The sequence below is a fragment of the Ammospiza caudacuta genome, chromosome 2 (genome assembly GCF_027887145.1).
Source record: "Ammospiza caudacuta isolate bAmmCau1 chromosome 2, bAmmCau1.pri, whole genome shotgun sequence".
Classification (NCBI taxonomy): domain Eukaryota; kingdom Metazoa; phylum Chordata; class Aves; order Passeriformes; family Passerellidae; genus Ammospiza; species Ammospiza caudacuta.
The window spans coordinates 3,271,322-3,288,506 of record NC_080594.1 but is presented as its reverse complement, the minus strand read 5'-3'; positions in this window follow the sequence as shown (position 1 = coordinate 3,288,506).

The following is a 17,185-nucleotide window of genomic DNA, read 5'->3' as shown; positions in this document are numbered from 1 at the left end:
GGAGAATGATGTGTCTGGTTACTGGGGCCAGAAGCTCCAAGAGAACCTTCTGTGGAAGAGGTTTTACAGCAACGTCTGTAAGCCAGAGAGAAGTTTGATCAGAGGATCCATGTTTACCCCTGAAAGAATTTTCCACCCAGGTCATTGGCATAGAAACCAAGAAAGAAGGATAAATAAGAGAAACTGCAACTGCCTACTCCAATATTGTATTTGCAGGGAATGCCCTGATGAAGGCAGGAATGATGAATCTGACTCCATCTTCTCAGAAGGCTAATTTATTACTTTATAATACTATATTATATTAAAAAATACTATACTATACTAAAGAATCCAGAAAGTATACTTACTAAATGCTAAAAAGATAATAATGAAAACTCCTGACTCTTTCCAGAGTTTCCACACAGCTTGGCCCCAACTGGCCAATGAGTCAAAACAGCTCAGAATCCAAAGAAACAATCACGTGCAGGTTAACAATCTCCAAGCAAAACAGAGGAGAAACAAATTAGATAATTATTGTTTTCCTTTTCTCTGAGGCTCCTCAGCTTCCCAGGAGAAAAATCCTGGGTGAAGGGATTTTTCCAGAAAATGTGAATGCCACACTCCAATAAGCACTTTGTCTTTCCTGACTAATTAGTAAGGTGTAAACTTATGAGTTTTGTAAGAATGTCTAAAAAGCATGCATGCTAAAATAAAAAGAGGGTTTGAAGCCTTCTGAAAATGTAGTGTGCTGCCTTGTATTGTCTGCATCTCAACTAGGACAGCCTTGCACACAATTTTTGTCAATTTTTGTTTCTGCTCCCAGACATGGAGTCACGAGCCTGAGGATGGAGTGTGAGGTGATGTTTGTGGTGTGGGACCACCCAGCCTGGAGGCAGCCGAGCACATTCCACAGGGGCAGGGAACGCAGGACACTGCATTTCTAAACACTCATTTGAGCACTTAAAATCGTGTGGATTACTTGCTTAGCTCTCCTGGACATAAACCAGGAGAGCCAAGCAAGTAATTCGCACCATTTCAAGTGCTCAAATAATTACATCCTTTTTTAATACACGACTTTCCTTGCTGTGATCTTGACAAGCTTCTCCTCACTTCATAACTAAAGTGTTTCAGCCATTCCCATGTTATTCCCTTCAGCTCCTCCAAGGAATTTTTCTCCCACAAGAACAATCTCTCTGTGTGCAGGCAGACCCTCCACTGTCTCAAAATTGCAACTTGAAGTGAAAATGTAGCTTTTATAGATGCAATGATTCCTTTATTTCCCAACTTTGGCCTGGGTCACAGCTGACCTGGTCGCTCCCTTTGTAAGACCTTTGCTGAGCAGCTCAGCATTCACCACTTGAAGAACCAAGTCTGCATCCAGAGAAGGTTTTTTTAGAACTGGTGAATATAATCAATAATGTACAAAGTGACTATTGTGGCTAAATCAATCATTTGATAAAAACAGAAATTTAAATTAAAAATACACATTCCTGGTAGATAATCTTAGATTATGAGGTTAAATATATATACAAATCTACACAAATCTATACAAGTCCAAAATCTTATAAAGTTTTCTTGAGGTACAATTTTGTCAAAATAACTCCTATCAAATTGAAAGTATTGTTTTTTATCTATTCTGCCTATTTATTGTGTGGAATTCTTTCTTGTAAAAACCAGAGAGGATCCTTCACTTCAAAAATTACAAAACTGACAACATCTTTGATCAAACAACTGAGAAATATTCTGAATATGAATAAATAGGATAATGTGAGTACAGTTTATCTATTTGATAGTGTTCCAAACCTGCCTAAAATTTCTCAACATCAGTAAGTTCAAAATGACCAAAGATTCTTCAGCTTGAGAAATCTTGTCATGTCAAGGGTGCCTGGTGCTTTTACAGGTATTTGAACTCTCAACCCAAGGTATTTGTTTTCCCCATTTTTCTAATTTAAAACCACTTTAATGTCCCACATATGTAAAGCTGTATGAATCAATCTATGGCATTATTTTGAATAATGTGGCTTTTTTTTTAAATAACATGGATGAATATGGCTTTTTGGGTTTTACATGAAGTTACAGCCTTTTTTGTCAAACAACGTGCAAGCAGTACTTCAAAAACTGATTAAACATCAACTCTTTATCATGGGTATCCTCAGGAAAGGAGTGTATATACACCGTATACACACAGAATGTGGAGCAGAAATTGGGTATAAGACAGGAAATAAAGACAACTTTTCACCTTACATCTAAACTCAGTTTTCTTTTTAATTTTTACTCTTATTATTTACATATTTTGTATTTAAATACTTGTGGTGGTAAAGAAAGCATTGGCTGGAGACTCATGAAATAATATTTAAAGGAGTTTCTCCAGAATCCTCCAGTCACACATTTAATGGAGGGTGATTTTACTGCCTGCGTCTGCTATGTCTGCCTTCAGTGTTGTCTTCTTGAAAATAGTTCCATTTTGTCCTCCCATTTCCTGCTGTTTTATGTGGTAAAATAGGTCTCCTTTTAGAAAAGCAGCTAATGCTGCAGGGAAAGTAAAATGGACCAGTGCTATTCAGTGTTCATAGAGAAAAGGTTTTTTACTTCCTGCTCCTGGAGTCAGGGAGAGATAAAAAGATTTATTCCCTCAGTATTCAAATGGTAAAAGAAATTGTCTTATCTTGTTCTTGCTTAGCTCAAAGCGGGGCTTCTAAAATCACTAAAAAACAGGAAAGAAAAAATGAAACCAGGATTACAGCTGGCTCATGGGACTATGGCAGTGCAGTGTTGGGGGGAAAAAGTACATTTCCATTCTCCCCTTTGTCCTGGTGAATCAAAGGCCCTCTGAGTGCTGGTGTCACGTAATACCGCTCAGAAAGGAATTAAGTGGCCAGTGAGAATGTGCTTCTATCAAAGAGCTGGCAAATTGCAAGATTTAGAAGCCCAGAGGTCAGTGTAAATCTCCATATCAGAGGCAGCAGAATGGAAAGGGGGGAAACAGAGGTGGGAGGAATCCATTGCAGTCAGCTTAATCCCTTACATCCAGATTTCTGGGAAAACAGACATTAATGATCCCCTCTCACTTTTCAATCACGCTGTGATCACCCAATTACTTTTGCTTATAAAGACTTCACTTTTTTGTTCTTAATTCAGTGTTTTGTTTTTATCTCACAGAGATGCAGAGCCCAGCCTGAGGAGGAGCTGAGCCCAGCACAATAACAGCTGCCTCAGCTCCTGCCATCTCTCACTAGAAGATGATTCACAAAACCCTCCTGGAGAGGGATGTTTGTCATCTCAAGAGCTCACCAGCTATTCACTCTTCAGCTTCAGATTGCTCCAGATCAAAGCCTTTCTGGGCCAGGTGGGAAAAGGGTGGTTGAGGGCAGGGCCAGGATTTAGGAGCCTGCTCTTGCTGGGTTGTGCTTTTGGAGCTCTGAACAAAGAGTCAGAGAGCTGCAGTGCAGATCACCTGTGATAACCAGAGGCATATACATATCTGACCCCCTTCACCCTTCTTTTTCCACATGCGAACATGCAGAAAAAAAATCATTTTGCATTCACTTGAAATTTTATCTTTTCAACCAAGAGTTTTGCACACTGTCTAGAATTCCCTCGTATTTCAAATGCTTATAATTCTGGGGAAGAAGCAGCTAAGTGTGGCTCTGGTCTTAAAATTTTCTCCAGCGGAACTAACTGCTAATGTCAGAAGGAAAATAAGCACTCCCCTGCTAAATCTCCTCTCAGTTACAGATTGTGTTTAATACTCTATAAAGGAGCAGAAAAACAATTCCTCCTTCTGCAGAGCATAGAGGAAAGACCCCCTTTCAAGTCAAACTTTTGGATACTGATTTGTGTTTTGGGTAACTAGGGCTATTTGCCTCAATGACATTTCCTTTTCCAAAGAAAGATTAATTTTCTTATTCTCCATTAAACTGAAATCAACAGATCCCTTATGCTGAAATTTGCATGACAGAGCACTGTCAGTGGCAAAAGAATTGGGCTTTCAATCTGAGCATCTAAAATTACACACTGTCTGCTCAGATTGCCACGGGGAAGATGATGCGAAATTTTCTGCCAAAAAGAAAAATGAGAAAAAAAAATTTAAAAAATTGAAAAAGCAGGTGTTAGCTAAGACTGGATGAAATTGGGAAACCTATGCACAAATACCCCTTTTAACAGGAGGCACTAATTCTATCCTGAGGTGACTGTTGCCCCAGTTTTCAGTTTGGTCAGTGAGGGCAGAAGTGACACCTCAAACACTTGCAGTTCCTCTCACAGAGGCTGCCTGAGCACCCTCAGCTCCTTGCTGTGGGTGTCTGCTTTGCACGTGTTGCTAACAAATGCAGGCAGCCAGGCTCGCTCATCCCCCTGCATATGGAGCTTTGTTCAATGCAGATGGTGCAGTTTAAGTTGTCCATAATTAGGACTCATGTCACTGTAACTTGCATGCCTGTCATAATGGGATATAAAGCCCCCCATCTGCTCTGAAGCACACTGATGTAAATAGCTCACTGGAGCAGCTTTTTTGTTTGTTCTGCTTATAGTAAAAAAAAAGGAATTAGCAGGGCTGCCTTGACAGGGTCTCTTCATCCATTCCCTTTGTACTTGTCCCTTGCCCAGCCCTGGCTCCAGCTTCTATTTCCCTTCAGTTGCTCAGGGAGGACAGAGCTAATCCCCAGAAGGGAAAGCTCATTTATAACTGTAATTACAGCCCACTGGGAGCTGCACAGACCCAGTGCAGGCTCTTGGCATCTCTCAGAACTGCAGCAAGCACTAAAGGGAAGAGTTTCCCCCTGTAAATTAGAGGAGCATCTGATATCCTCTTTGGAGATGACATCATTCCCTCTCTTAGGGTGACTGCCTGACCAAACTGTGCTCCTGCATTGTGCTTATTCTCACATCATTCCATCAGCTCCAGAGAAGGCAGTTATTACACTAATTTAATTGCACACAGAGTCCTCTTGTAGAACCAGCCACTTGTGAAACAACTGAGAGAAACAGATTTCTTTTACACTGTTGAGGAGTTTCACTTGGTTCATCTGTGACTTCCCAAACCTCTGCCAAAGTGGCTGGGAAAACAGAGATCAGGCACTTTCCTGTGATCACTGCACTGGGGCTGGCGTGGGGGGAGAGGAGGGGAGCCCATTACCAATCGATAGAATCTGTGTCTTTACATTTCCAGCATCACCTTTCTGATCTTCAGAGTTTCAACCAGTCAGGAAAAATCTGCACAGCTCAAGCCTTGCCCCTTATACTTACTTTTTTAAAAAAACAAATATGACCTTTCCAATATTACAAAGATATAGCAAAAAACTTTTTTTTTTTCTTTTTTTTTTGTTAGTAAAAGTATCTTCTGGATCACCCCATACATTTTGCATGACCCTGAAATCAGCTCGTACCTCAGAGGAGCAATCATCCTGCCAGTGTTCTTCACAAGGCACTATTTTTAAACACTGCACTACAAAACCACCCAGTGTTTCTGCTGACACAGGGCAAAGCTTTCTGGATGGTTTCCTCATCTCCCAGTATCATTTAGCTGAAGGATCAATACTTCCAGCTGGCTCACCAGAGACCCTTACCTTGACAGAGCAACCTCACCTGGGAGCAAGGCTGTGGAACAACATCTGCTGGGCTCTGTGGATGTCTCAGCATCATCTATCACAAAGGTGAAGAATGTCTTGATTTTGGACGTCCATAACTATAGGAGGAACTCTTCTCCAACCATCACATCATCACAGAGTGTTTCCATATAATGCTGTATCAGTAAATTTTGCTTTTCTGGGTGTTTGGTAGGTAATTTTCCTCACGTTCACCATCATTTCTTCCCCCTACTTGGAAATCTCCGTGTGAGAATATATTTCTGCATTTGAAAGAGAATTGGAGTGCACAGAGCCCTGTGCAGGTGAGCAATGAGTCAAAGGGGGTGAGCACATCCCTGTGGGAACACCTAAGAGAAAGTCTCCAAAACGTGGTTATTGTTATATCAACTGCACACTGTAAGAATAGGCACATTCACAGTAGATGTCCTTAAAGAAGACACAAGTTACTGGAAAATCTGCTATTTGTTGCATGGCTCCAGATAAAACCATAAAATGGACTATTGCAAAATGTTTCCAAAACTGAGGATTTGAAAATTGCATAAAATGGCAAACCTAATGCCCCTTGTTTTGTTAGACATGTCAAAAGATGACAAAAATCTTGTTCACGAGTGATGATTTGGCCTTAAAGGTAAAATTCTCTCCTTATAAGAAAACATTCTGCAATTTTTCCTCACAATTTCCTCCTTGATCCAAAGCAAGAACATTATGTAAATGAATATTCAGGGACTTAAGATCTGCTTCTCTTTGCAGATAAACATTGCTTTGTTAGTTCAAAAGAAAAATCATGTTACCTAAGCTAAATGAACTTCAGGAGAATATAATTATTCATCTGTCAAAGTAACTTAAAATTTAAATTATCCCCTTTTAAAATGCCCATAATTATTTGAAGTCAATACTAGAAAGCACATGCTGGTGTAACATTAGGTCATCTTAAGCACTGCTCCATTTCCATTTTAAGGCTCCTTTCATTAGTTTTGATGCAGTGTTTCCATGTGCTTCTGGGCTGTAGCTGTTTTAAAAATTCCATTTAATTCATCTACTACAGCAATTTTTACATTTTTAATGTCCAGTCATGTTAACAAGGGGTTGGATTGTTCTGGCACCCAGATAATTTTGTGTTGATCTGCTTGTGGGAGACTGAGTAGGAAGTAAGGACACCATTAAAGCAACTAAGGATTTAAAAATAAAAACCCAAACTGTCCAAACCTAAAAAAAGAACTTAGAAATCCAAAAGAGAATATGCTCATGTATTTAGAAAATCTGTTAGATTCCTCTCTCTGTTTGCAGCAAGTCCCCTCTAAAGCAGAGCTTCTGAAGAATGGAAAGAATGGGTTCCATCCATTAGAAAGATGCTTAGATACCTTTTCCATGAAGCTGAAAACAAGTGAACAAATAGGAGCTGAGAGCAAATCGCAGTCATGATATCATTTGTTTTTTAGGGTTTCCTTTTCAGACAAATCTAGTGGAGATAAGCAAGGTCCTATTCACTGGCAGTACCGGGCAGAAGCTCTCCCAGGTACAAACAAATTAAAGCCCAGTTGTAAAAACTCCAAATCAGCAACAGGGAACTGGAAGAATCAAAATCACTTCTGGAGTAACAGGGATTCAGGTGTGGGGTTTGCACCTTAATGCAGCACCAGAGAAAATTGAAATTCTGAGCTTCATCTGGAGTGACCCTTCTGGGGGGATGATTTTCAGCTTGTGCATCATCACAGGTTCCATCAGAAAAAATTCTGCCCTTGTTTGCCAGAAATCTGAACCTTTGCCCTCTCTTTTACATCCAAGCACAGGCTGCAAGTGGCAGCCTCCTAATTCTTTTAATTCTAATTTTTTTTCAACACGACCGTGCCTTTGTGAGTATGGGGAAAAAAGATCACAAATAAGCCAGAACACATCACAGATTCCAAAAAAACCCAGTAAAAACAAGCCAAGGTTTCACCTGGGGGTTCAGCCTTGCTGGGGAGGGGGCACTGGGGCAGCCCCAGCCCTGGGCCAGGCTGGGCTCCGTGGGGCTGTGGCTCTGCTGGGGCAGGGCTGGCAGTGCCAGGGCGGTTCTGGACTCTGGGCAGGCTGGGGGAGCCCTGGGGAAGGGGGTCAAGACCCTTCAGTGGCCTCAGGGCCCTGGTGGGTTTGCTGGAATAATGACTTAAGACAGGCAATAACTCAGCCGGCAGGAGGCAATTTTAAACCATGGGTTGTTCTGACAACATGCTGCAAACTCATATAATATTTTTAGAGAGGGAAAAAAGCCTCTCAGACTGCACAGAAGCACTCGGTAACTCTGCTACAGGCCAACAAGTCTCCTTTTGGCTTGTACTGAGGCAGGGGCAGGAGATAAAATATATAAAACCCTTTATCACCTCCTCTCAGACCTTGCTGCTGCAAACTCCTGCCCTGTCACACCTTTTTAGGCCCCCAAGCTTTAAAAGGGCACAGTGTGGGGTCTGGTGTAGTGTCTGTGTCATTTGAGAGCTGCTTTGGAATATATGTTCTCTGTACTATCAGATAAGAGCAAATACATCACCATGATGTTTGCATTTGTGCGATTTTTTTCAGTGTATCAAACTGCTTTTACATAAGGTTAAAAATCATGGCCTGCCTTGATATTTTTAAAGAATTAGATGACTTTGAAAGAATATAGGGTGGATGTAGAATACTTATGCTGAGCCTCAGGGAAATGTAGTACAACTCAGTTTCACATTGAGTAGTGCTGCTCTGGGCACTGATTTCTGAAGGGTCTCTGGCTCTGAGAGACCTGGATAATGGCACTGAGCAATCACCAGCTTCCCTGGGCTCCTCAAGTGACAAGGAAGCTCCAAAAGAGCTCTGGTTTTAAGGTTTGACCAATAACAAGACAAGCCCCAGGGAAGATGGCTCTTTAGAAATCATTATTTGATTATTATTTCTATTATTATAGAAATCTGGGTGTGAAAACACCTCCCTGTTGTGCCTCTGGTTTTTTTTTCCAATTTGCCCTTTTATACGGAGTAGTTTTACCACTGCTTTACCAATCTGCTAGCCCCACCTAGGGAGGCACTTGTTTCTAAACATTAATTATCTCTGTGAGGTGAATTACCTGAATTATCTACATAGTGAAAGGGGCTGTGGTCTAATAATGTGTGCTAAAAGCGCATCCTGACATTTTCTTCTTCCTTACTGCACTTCTGCTCTTCGATACCATTTAGAGACACAGCTCAGCTACTGTCATGTGAAATAAAATACACTTCCATTACCTGAAAACTGGGTTTCAATAGGGAAAATCTCTATTTTGAATTGAATCCCTTCTCTTTTACAAGGTTGTATACAATTTTGAGCCAGACACTTCTCTCAGCCTAAATGAAAATATTTAACTTGAATAGAGCAGATAAAATTATGAAGGTGTGATTTAATCTCATTCTAGATAGAGCAAATACCAACTGCCATCTGAGACAGACACTAAATTAATACTCTCCTTAGCGCTTTCAGTAAAACTTTTCTAAAAAAATGAATTTCAAAAGCTGAAAAACTTGTTTTACTTTTGTAACATTAAAATGTACAGTCAGAAAAGAAACCATGGCTGAGTAGTGCTCCTGGCTCTAAGTCTCAGATGTGGATCCTGGTACTAAAAATTGCGTTTTCACAGCACTTCTCATTCATTCCAATAGACCCTCAAAGCAGTATGAAGTCCAGATTGGCATGTTCACTGTAAAAAGCCTCCAGCAAAAACTATTTCTTTCTGAAAGGTTTTGCCTTTGCTACTGGTCGTCTGACATCTTTAATCCCTTTTCCTTTTGCTTTGTGGCTTTTCTTGACCTGCATTGTTACGTTACATGCAAGCTGCCTGTTCTGTCAGCTTTTCTACATCTCTCCTGGCCCTGGGCCTGCCATGCCTGGTTTGGCTGGAAGTTGGGTATATGAAGTCTGATTCAAAACTTGTTTATCCCTTTCGGAATAAAGTGATTTTTTTTTAACTGTTGGAAAGTACAATTGGTTCTGACAACATTATTTTGGCAGGACTGGGGCAGAAAACCAAGCAGCACAGTAGACATTCCTCAGACAATTATAAAAACCAAGAGTCCAAGTCAATCATACATTCAAATGAAAGATTCAGCCTAAAAAAATGTACAGTTTTCTGCATAGCAAAAGGCTGAATGCATGCTTGGCACATTCATTAACCCACTGGTTTTTAGAATGTTGAGGCAGGAAGGCTTGACTTCCTTCATGACTCAGCTTTTCAACTTTCTAGAGATGGTGAAAGGAGGAAGAGCTGGAAACTTCTCAAACATCAAAATTTTAACCTATGAAAGGAATTGAAACTTCAAAGTGTCAACTTGCTCTGTTTCATACTCCACTGCTCTTGATTCCACCTGGGTTTTCATTCTGTTTAGCATATACAAGGGATGTTGTTTTGCTAAAAGTACTGGGCTAATGAACTGCTCAGGAGGAAATATTCCAACAGAGTAGGCACCATTATGACAGAAGGAAAATTTAAGTCCTAATGCTCTGGAGAGGACCTGCAGAGAGGTGGAAAAGAAAAGCACACAGCAGTGCTGGGCTGTGAGCAGTTACTGTGCACATGGGAGATCATCACACATCCACCAGCTTCTGGAAAATATCCCCCAGGATGGACACAAGCCTGGCTGCAAGGAAGGATGTGCACCTGCAGGAACAGGATATTGTGGTTAAACGTAGGGCAGGAAAAATGTCTGAGACATGGAAAGCTTAAACTGATCACATGTGATGCGAGGAGAGGGAAGGGAGGTGGGTGACACAGGGAAGTTGTTTGTAGCCCTGGATCATTTACTTGGGCTTGGCTGGCACATCAAACCTGTTTGCTGCAGCAGGGCTTTCACAGGAGCTGTAAGCTGAGGCAGCGCTGCAGCCTCACCTCTCTCTGCTGTCAGGCTGACAAAGGCAACTTTGCAACCACACAGCCAAAATAACCATGGAACTGAGGGTTCAGGGTAAATTCTGCCTTACCTGAGAAGGTGGATGAAGAGAGAAGCAAGGTAAGATGGCAGAAGGCAAAATGTGGCTCTCTCTCTTCTGACAACTTAACCACAATTTCAGTTTAGAACATCTTGGCATGTGCAAAGAGTTGATCCTGAAATACCAAAGACGAGAATGATGCCCAGTATCCAAATTGCTCATAATAAAGAAAGATGATTTTTAATGTCCCCAGAGAAGAAAAGGAGTTTGGGAGATTGTGTTGTTCAGTTGGTCTAGGCCCACCAGTGCAGGGATGAATTGGCAAAGCTGAGGACCACTTTTGTCCTGTTTACTTTCACTGAAGTACTAGTTGGTCGGCTGGTCTTTTAATAATCAAGGACAAAACTCTGTCCCAAGCTTTACTCCAGGCACAAAATGGATCTCCAATGACCTTTCCCTATATCTCTGTCTCCAGAGGACATCTGCCTGGACAAGAGAAGCATTTCTGCTCTTGCACTTAGAAAGGCAGACCAGCCTTTGCTAACGAGGGACAAGCAGCTGCAAGTGGAGCACAGAGAGCCAGCAGAGCTCCAGCTTTGTGTCCTGGATGAGAAATTCAAGCTGAAAGGCCTTTGCATGGAAATTCAAGCACTGCCTGCAGTGTATCACCATTTTCACCCTGGCTGCTGCAGGAGAACATGTCAATACTTGAGGAAACAGCAAAGCCCTGCAGGAAAAGAGGAGCTCCCACAGTGGAAAGCACAGTTCCTTCTTGGATAATGTGTCAAAGGCAGCTCCCCACAGCACAGGGTACTGCAGCAAACTTCCTTGGGTCATTCTCCTGAAAAAGTCTCATTTCCTTCCCTTTCACAGGCACCTCAGGTGACATCCCTTATCTGCAACACATTCTTCTCTAATGTCAAGCAGTATTAAGCCTGACTAGGTTGTGCAGAGGATACTGGTCTTGGATGTTATTTTAATAGCAATTCCATATTCATTAACGTTATCTTACATGTGAGAGATCAAGTTATTCCACAGGGCAAACAAACCTGGCAGGGTTTAATCAAAATGCATCTAAGGGCTGTGAAGGACAGAGCATTGGAAACGATTTGCTGGGACAGAGGATCTGCTCTTGAAGAAAGTTCAGCTTTCACAGCTCACAAAGCATGAAAGCTCTCTGGCTGTCCAGCAGAGAGAGCCTCCAGCCCCCAGTGGAAGGTTTCCAAGGAGGGCCTGCCAAGGAGCCCATGGAGGCAGCGGTCATCAGAGAACAGTCAAGTCAGCTCTCACCTCTGCTGAGCTTTCAGGGTCTGCAGACACAGAGCTTGCTGTCCTCCCACTGAGCTTCCTCAACAGCAAGAAATGTCATTAAACACTCACCCATCAAATACATCCCCCTATTCTCCCCTCATTTCAACCCCACTCCTTTTCCTCCAGTCATTTACCCTGAAAGTAAAGAAGCTCCTCCTTCACATGATTTTGTTCTGCCACTTCAGATCTGGAAAATCTTTTTTTCTAAGGCTCGAATGGAGTCCCCATTCTTGCAACCGCCACAGATGTTTTAAGCAGCATTTTATTATGAGCAGAATCAATAAGGCAGTTTTGCAACCTTTCTAGCAGTGAAACAAACAGAATTAACTTAAATGACAAGCTCGTTAACTGCTGTAGCAGCTTCAATAAATGGGAGCTCTTCCTACTAAAATAAAAACCAGATGAAATTAGACATAACAAAAAAATCAAATAGCCCAATTAAGAACTCTGCATCCCCAGCACAAGTGGAAGATCAATACCCCTTCAGAGGTGCAGAGAGAGTCAATTGCCCCCATTTGCACATAAAGAATTCCTTCATCAAAGCACCATCTCATAGCAGGATTTTCAGCTATGATTAACCTTTAATGGTGCTTTCATGTTAAAACTACAGTCCTCAGTGCTGGGCCTGATTATGGAGAGCACTCTGTGGGCCTAAATGGAATAATATTTTTCTTTATGCATTAATATGGCCAACCTTATTCTCACTCTACCAGAAGAAATCTTCATAAGTAATAATTTAAACCTCACAGTAATGGTACTTTTGTGCTAAGTCACCATTTGAAATACAACATGATGCTCTAAAATAACACAATATTAATCATGGTCATTATGAAAACAGCTCTTCAGTTTTCCTTCCACTTCTCCATGGCTTTCTATTATGTTGAGGACATTTATTATATTAAATATTCTTTTTTTTTTTTTTTTTGGTTATGATTAACACTTCTGAGATCCAAATCCAAGAATTAAAAAGTGAGGAAATGTGGATTTCTTGAAGGCAGCTACGAAACCTCTGAACCTCTGGAGGTGTCAGGGATTGTACTTAGCTTTGCAATTCCTTCTGGAAAATCTGACTTTAAAGACCTTTAAACCCAGGGAAAAAGACTTCAAGACTCTACAGCCTATCTGTAGCCAAGATACACCAGGAAAGAAAAAAATCACAACATTCATAACAATAGGAGCCTCTCCACTCAATATATCATAGAATGTATTACTGTGAAATATCCTGTCAAGATTTCTAGATAGTTTCAGAAATCACAGGGCCATAAAATTTAAGAGTAAGCCTCAGCTTAAAATCTCCCTTTCCTCCTGAGCATCCTAATTCCTCCAGAATTTAATTTAAACACTTGCAGTGTCTTGTTTTTGGTATTAACTGTTCCCAGACAGACACACCTATTTCTTATGAGGGGACACATGATCAAAGTCAGGTATTCTTTTGAAAAGATTGGAGAATTCAGTCCAAAACTGGATTGTGCCAAAACCAAAACCATTGAAAAACTGAAAGCAGATTCAACACATAATGTTGGTTGAAAGAAATGGGTGGGAAATGTTTTGGAAATGCTAAAATATTTCCTTTTCAATTTTGGGAGAGAGGGACGGTATTTAAATAATTTTGAAGGGTCATTTCTTATTTAAAAGCTGATGTTCATAGGAAAAACAGAATATAAATGCAAATTTACTTGCAGCTAATATTAAAGTTTTAGGCTAAACCAAGTTAAAGTTATGGATTTTATTTAATAAAATAGTTTATGTTTAGGTTCTAAGGTCATAATACTTCTTTCCTTATTTCTTCATTTTTACCAACACAAAAAGCCCCCAAACCGCTCTAGCTAAGCTTGTATTACCACAGAGAGTGCTCATTTTTGGTTTTTTTGCATGATTAAGGGGACTACACCCACCCATCTCTGGATCAGTCAAATACTCCTGTGCCTCAGTAGCAGCCCCAATAAAGGAAGGGCAGCTGGCAAACCTGCACCTCTGCAGCTTTCCAGACCTGTACTCTCCATGAATTCAATGACTTTTTATTACCCTTAAATTGATTAATAGATTTTTACTGGCAATACATCACATTCATTTTCTGACGCTGTTAAAATATTTTTAAAGACTCTGTGTCCAAGAGCCTTGCCCAGGGAGCGAGGGAATGTGGAGAGCCCACCCTTGCACAAGGCTGTAACTCACAGGTGCCTGTTGAGCTCTTTCTCCTTTGGGGAGAAAATCATCCAGCACAAATGGGGCAAATCCAGGGCTTTGCCTCCCTCCTTGCCTGGAGTGGTGGCACCAGCAAACTCCAGCCTAAATGTGAATATAATCTCCTTTTTTCTACCATGTCTGGTTAAACTTCAAGCATTGTGTTCCTCCTGCTGCTGTGGCCAGAATTTTCAGGGGAAACATGAACTCCACTCAAGATAAAACCCCTAAAATCCTCTAGGTTCACCAGCTAGTAAAACCCACACACAAATAAACTTATAAGTTCCTAAAAAGTAACATAGATGGAATACCAGCTCTGCAGTCTTACTGTGGAAGAAATAAATTTGGCATTTTTCACCAGAAGAGGATGTGGGATAAATAAGGTAGTTGTGATTTTATCACCAAGAATTCTCAAACAAATCTTTTACCTGAGGGAAGGTGAAAGGAGGTCCAAGTCGTCCTTTCATTTTTCGAGAAGGATCTTCTGATAGTTGCCTGGTGCTCTCCATTTTAATCATTAGCTGTAAAAATTGAAACAGTCATTTTCTCATTGCAGCAATTCAGTGTATGGAAAAAAAGAACACAAGGACTAGAAAGAGAGAAAAAAATGTCAAAAATTGTAAGAAAAATTGTTTTCCCACTTGAATGTTTGACCTGGCATAAAAGTAGATTAAGTTTTGACTAACCTTTCTTGAGGTTGGCTGGCATGTTTGTTTTTGTACATGGTAAAGCTGAGTTGTACTGAATGTGCATTGGTTGTTATCAGAGATGATACAGAAATTCAATACCCAGCTCCCCCTTGGAAACTGGAAGACATTCCCATTCTTTCTGTCCTAAACTCCAATATCATCTCTGCATGCAATTTTGTTATAAAAGAAATTACTCTGTTAATATTACTTAATTATGGGTTCACTGACCAGTGGATTTTAAACCCAACATGATCTTAGATGTATTTACAGTTCACATACACAATTAAAATTTGGGTTTATATTTGTCTTGTTCCTTGCATTCAAGCCTACATTTCCTCATACAGACATTTCTCTTTTGTTGTACACAGCCATAAGTAGCAATATAATTTCTCACTCCTTGTAAAATATGAGGTTTTATGTTGGTTTTTGCCTCCAACAGTCACTTCAGTTAAACTGCAATTCTTTCACGCATATGTTAAGATTTTACTGAGTGTATCTTGTCCTGACTTCTTTGCACACATAAACATGCAAGGAATGTGAAAAAGAACCCCCAAAACATTATGCACAGATTATCTGCATTAAATCTGATTTTAACTGCTGGCCCTTTTTCACATGTTGATCTCAGCTTTGCCCTGCCCTGAATGTCTGGCACTTGGCTTTTCCTTCTCCTCCAGGCATTTGCACTTGATTTCAGAAAGTTTATATTTCACAAAGTTTATCTCACTTTATACAGAGGTCTGTGGAAATTTCTTCTTAGAGAGGAATAAGTCGAAATAAATAGATGTATGTTGAAATATTTTTAGTATATGTATAATGCATAAAGAAACTCAGTCCAAGGGTATGCTAAACTTTCTTCAGAACACAACAAGAAAGCACACAGCCCACACCAAATCATTCATTAACAGCTAATGAAAAGCAATGCTGTTCTGTTAATATGGATTAGAGATGGAGTCTGAACTGTGAATTCTTGCCGATTTAAACCATTCCTGTAACAACATGAATAAAAGAATCCGCGGACATCTTCCTGACATGGGGGCACTAAATCATGCTGAAGTCAATACCAGGGCTTTGGTTTAGTCACCCCCAGCAAGAGCTGAAGAGGGCTGGCATTTGTCTGCCAAGCCTGAGGCAGGAGAAGAGGCACAGCTTAAATAAAGTGGAATGGAAACTACTCCAGCTGCCCCCACACGCATTTGTTAAATGCTGACAAGAGTCAGTCTGGGAATGCGAGGATTATGCCAGGCTGGCTGAATGAAAAAGAGCACTGCTTCTGGAGCATATGGTTCCTCTCAGCCTAGAGGTGCTCTCCTGGTGGGCCTCAATTTCTTTGCACTTTTCTGTTTGGCACGAGCGCGAAGGATCCAAAGGTATTTTTAACGCAAAGCAAGAAAGTGCTTGGGCAGAACGCCTCCCACACAAGATGACACTCACACTGGTTCTCTCCTAGCGAATTTCCAGACTCGCTTTATGTTGATATAATGCAGATGATTTAGGAGCGTTTTTCATTTTACGTTTCTACGAGTTGCAAAATACTTTGAGGCTCTTCATAAGAAACTAAGGACAAATGAAATACAGTTATATTGTTATTGGGAGTAACTAGGTTTTCTTTAAGTCCAACTTCTTTAAGAAAATGGAGCTTCATTTCTCTGTCTTATACCTTGAAGGAAAAATTCTGGACAGAAACATTCCCAGAAGCTTAAATACCAAAGGGCTAAAAAAATAAATTAACATAGAAGGAGAAGTGATAACTTTTATGAGAAAAAATACAAAAGGAAAACATTATCAGTGTGCATAAACACATCTATTCAGCTGAAATGTAAAAATTTCCATTTTCATGAATAAAAGATAGCTTCAAAGAAAAAAAAAAATATTTCCTTCACAATACCAATTCCCAGTATTTAATATTTCACATTACCTTTTTACCCTACATTAACCTATATAATTGGTATCAGATAGCAAAACATTATATTTCTACAGATTGGCTTTAAACTGAGCCTCCACCAAAAATAAATAGAGAAATTATGGATTAAGGTATTACAAAATTCAGCCCAATTTTGTTAGTCTAAGTGGAATCACACCAGAGAAAGATGAGAATGTTAGTGTGTGCTAAATTTAGTAGGCAAACAAAAAGGAAATAATATCTGAACATACCCAGTTACATCTGATTAGAAGTTCAAAAGTTTTACTTATCTCCTGCCCTCCAAAGCAACAAGGTTTTGCTCATATGGTCTTGCTCTACCTGTTTACTGAAAGATTTCAAAAAATTCCAAGGTTTCCGAGTGTAGGGATGTGGTAAAGGAATTCAGAGACATTTTCTTAGTTCCTGTAAAGACAGAGAGAAATGCTGCAGTCAATGGATTACACTGATATAAAAATTATTATCATACTTGGTGAGGTGGGGTGTGCACAAGATATTTTTTCTGATTTTTCTGATTTTCAGACTTCTTTTCACCAGATGACCCTCAAAAGCAGAATTGGTTGGGACCTGTTTTAGGAGTTACCTCAGAGAACTGGCAGAATATATGAAGA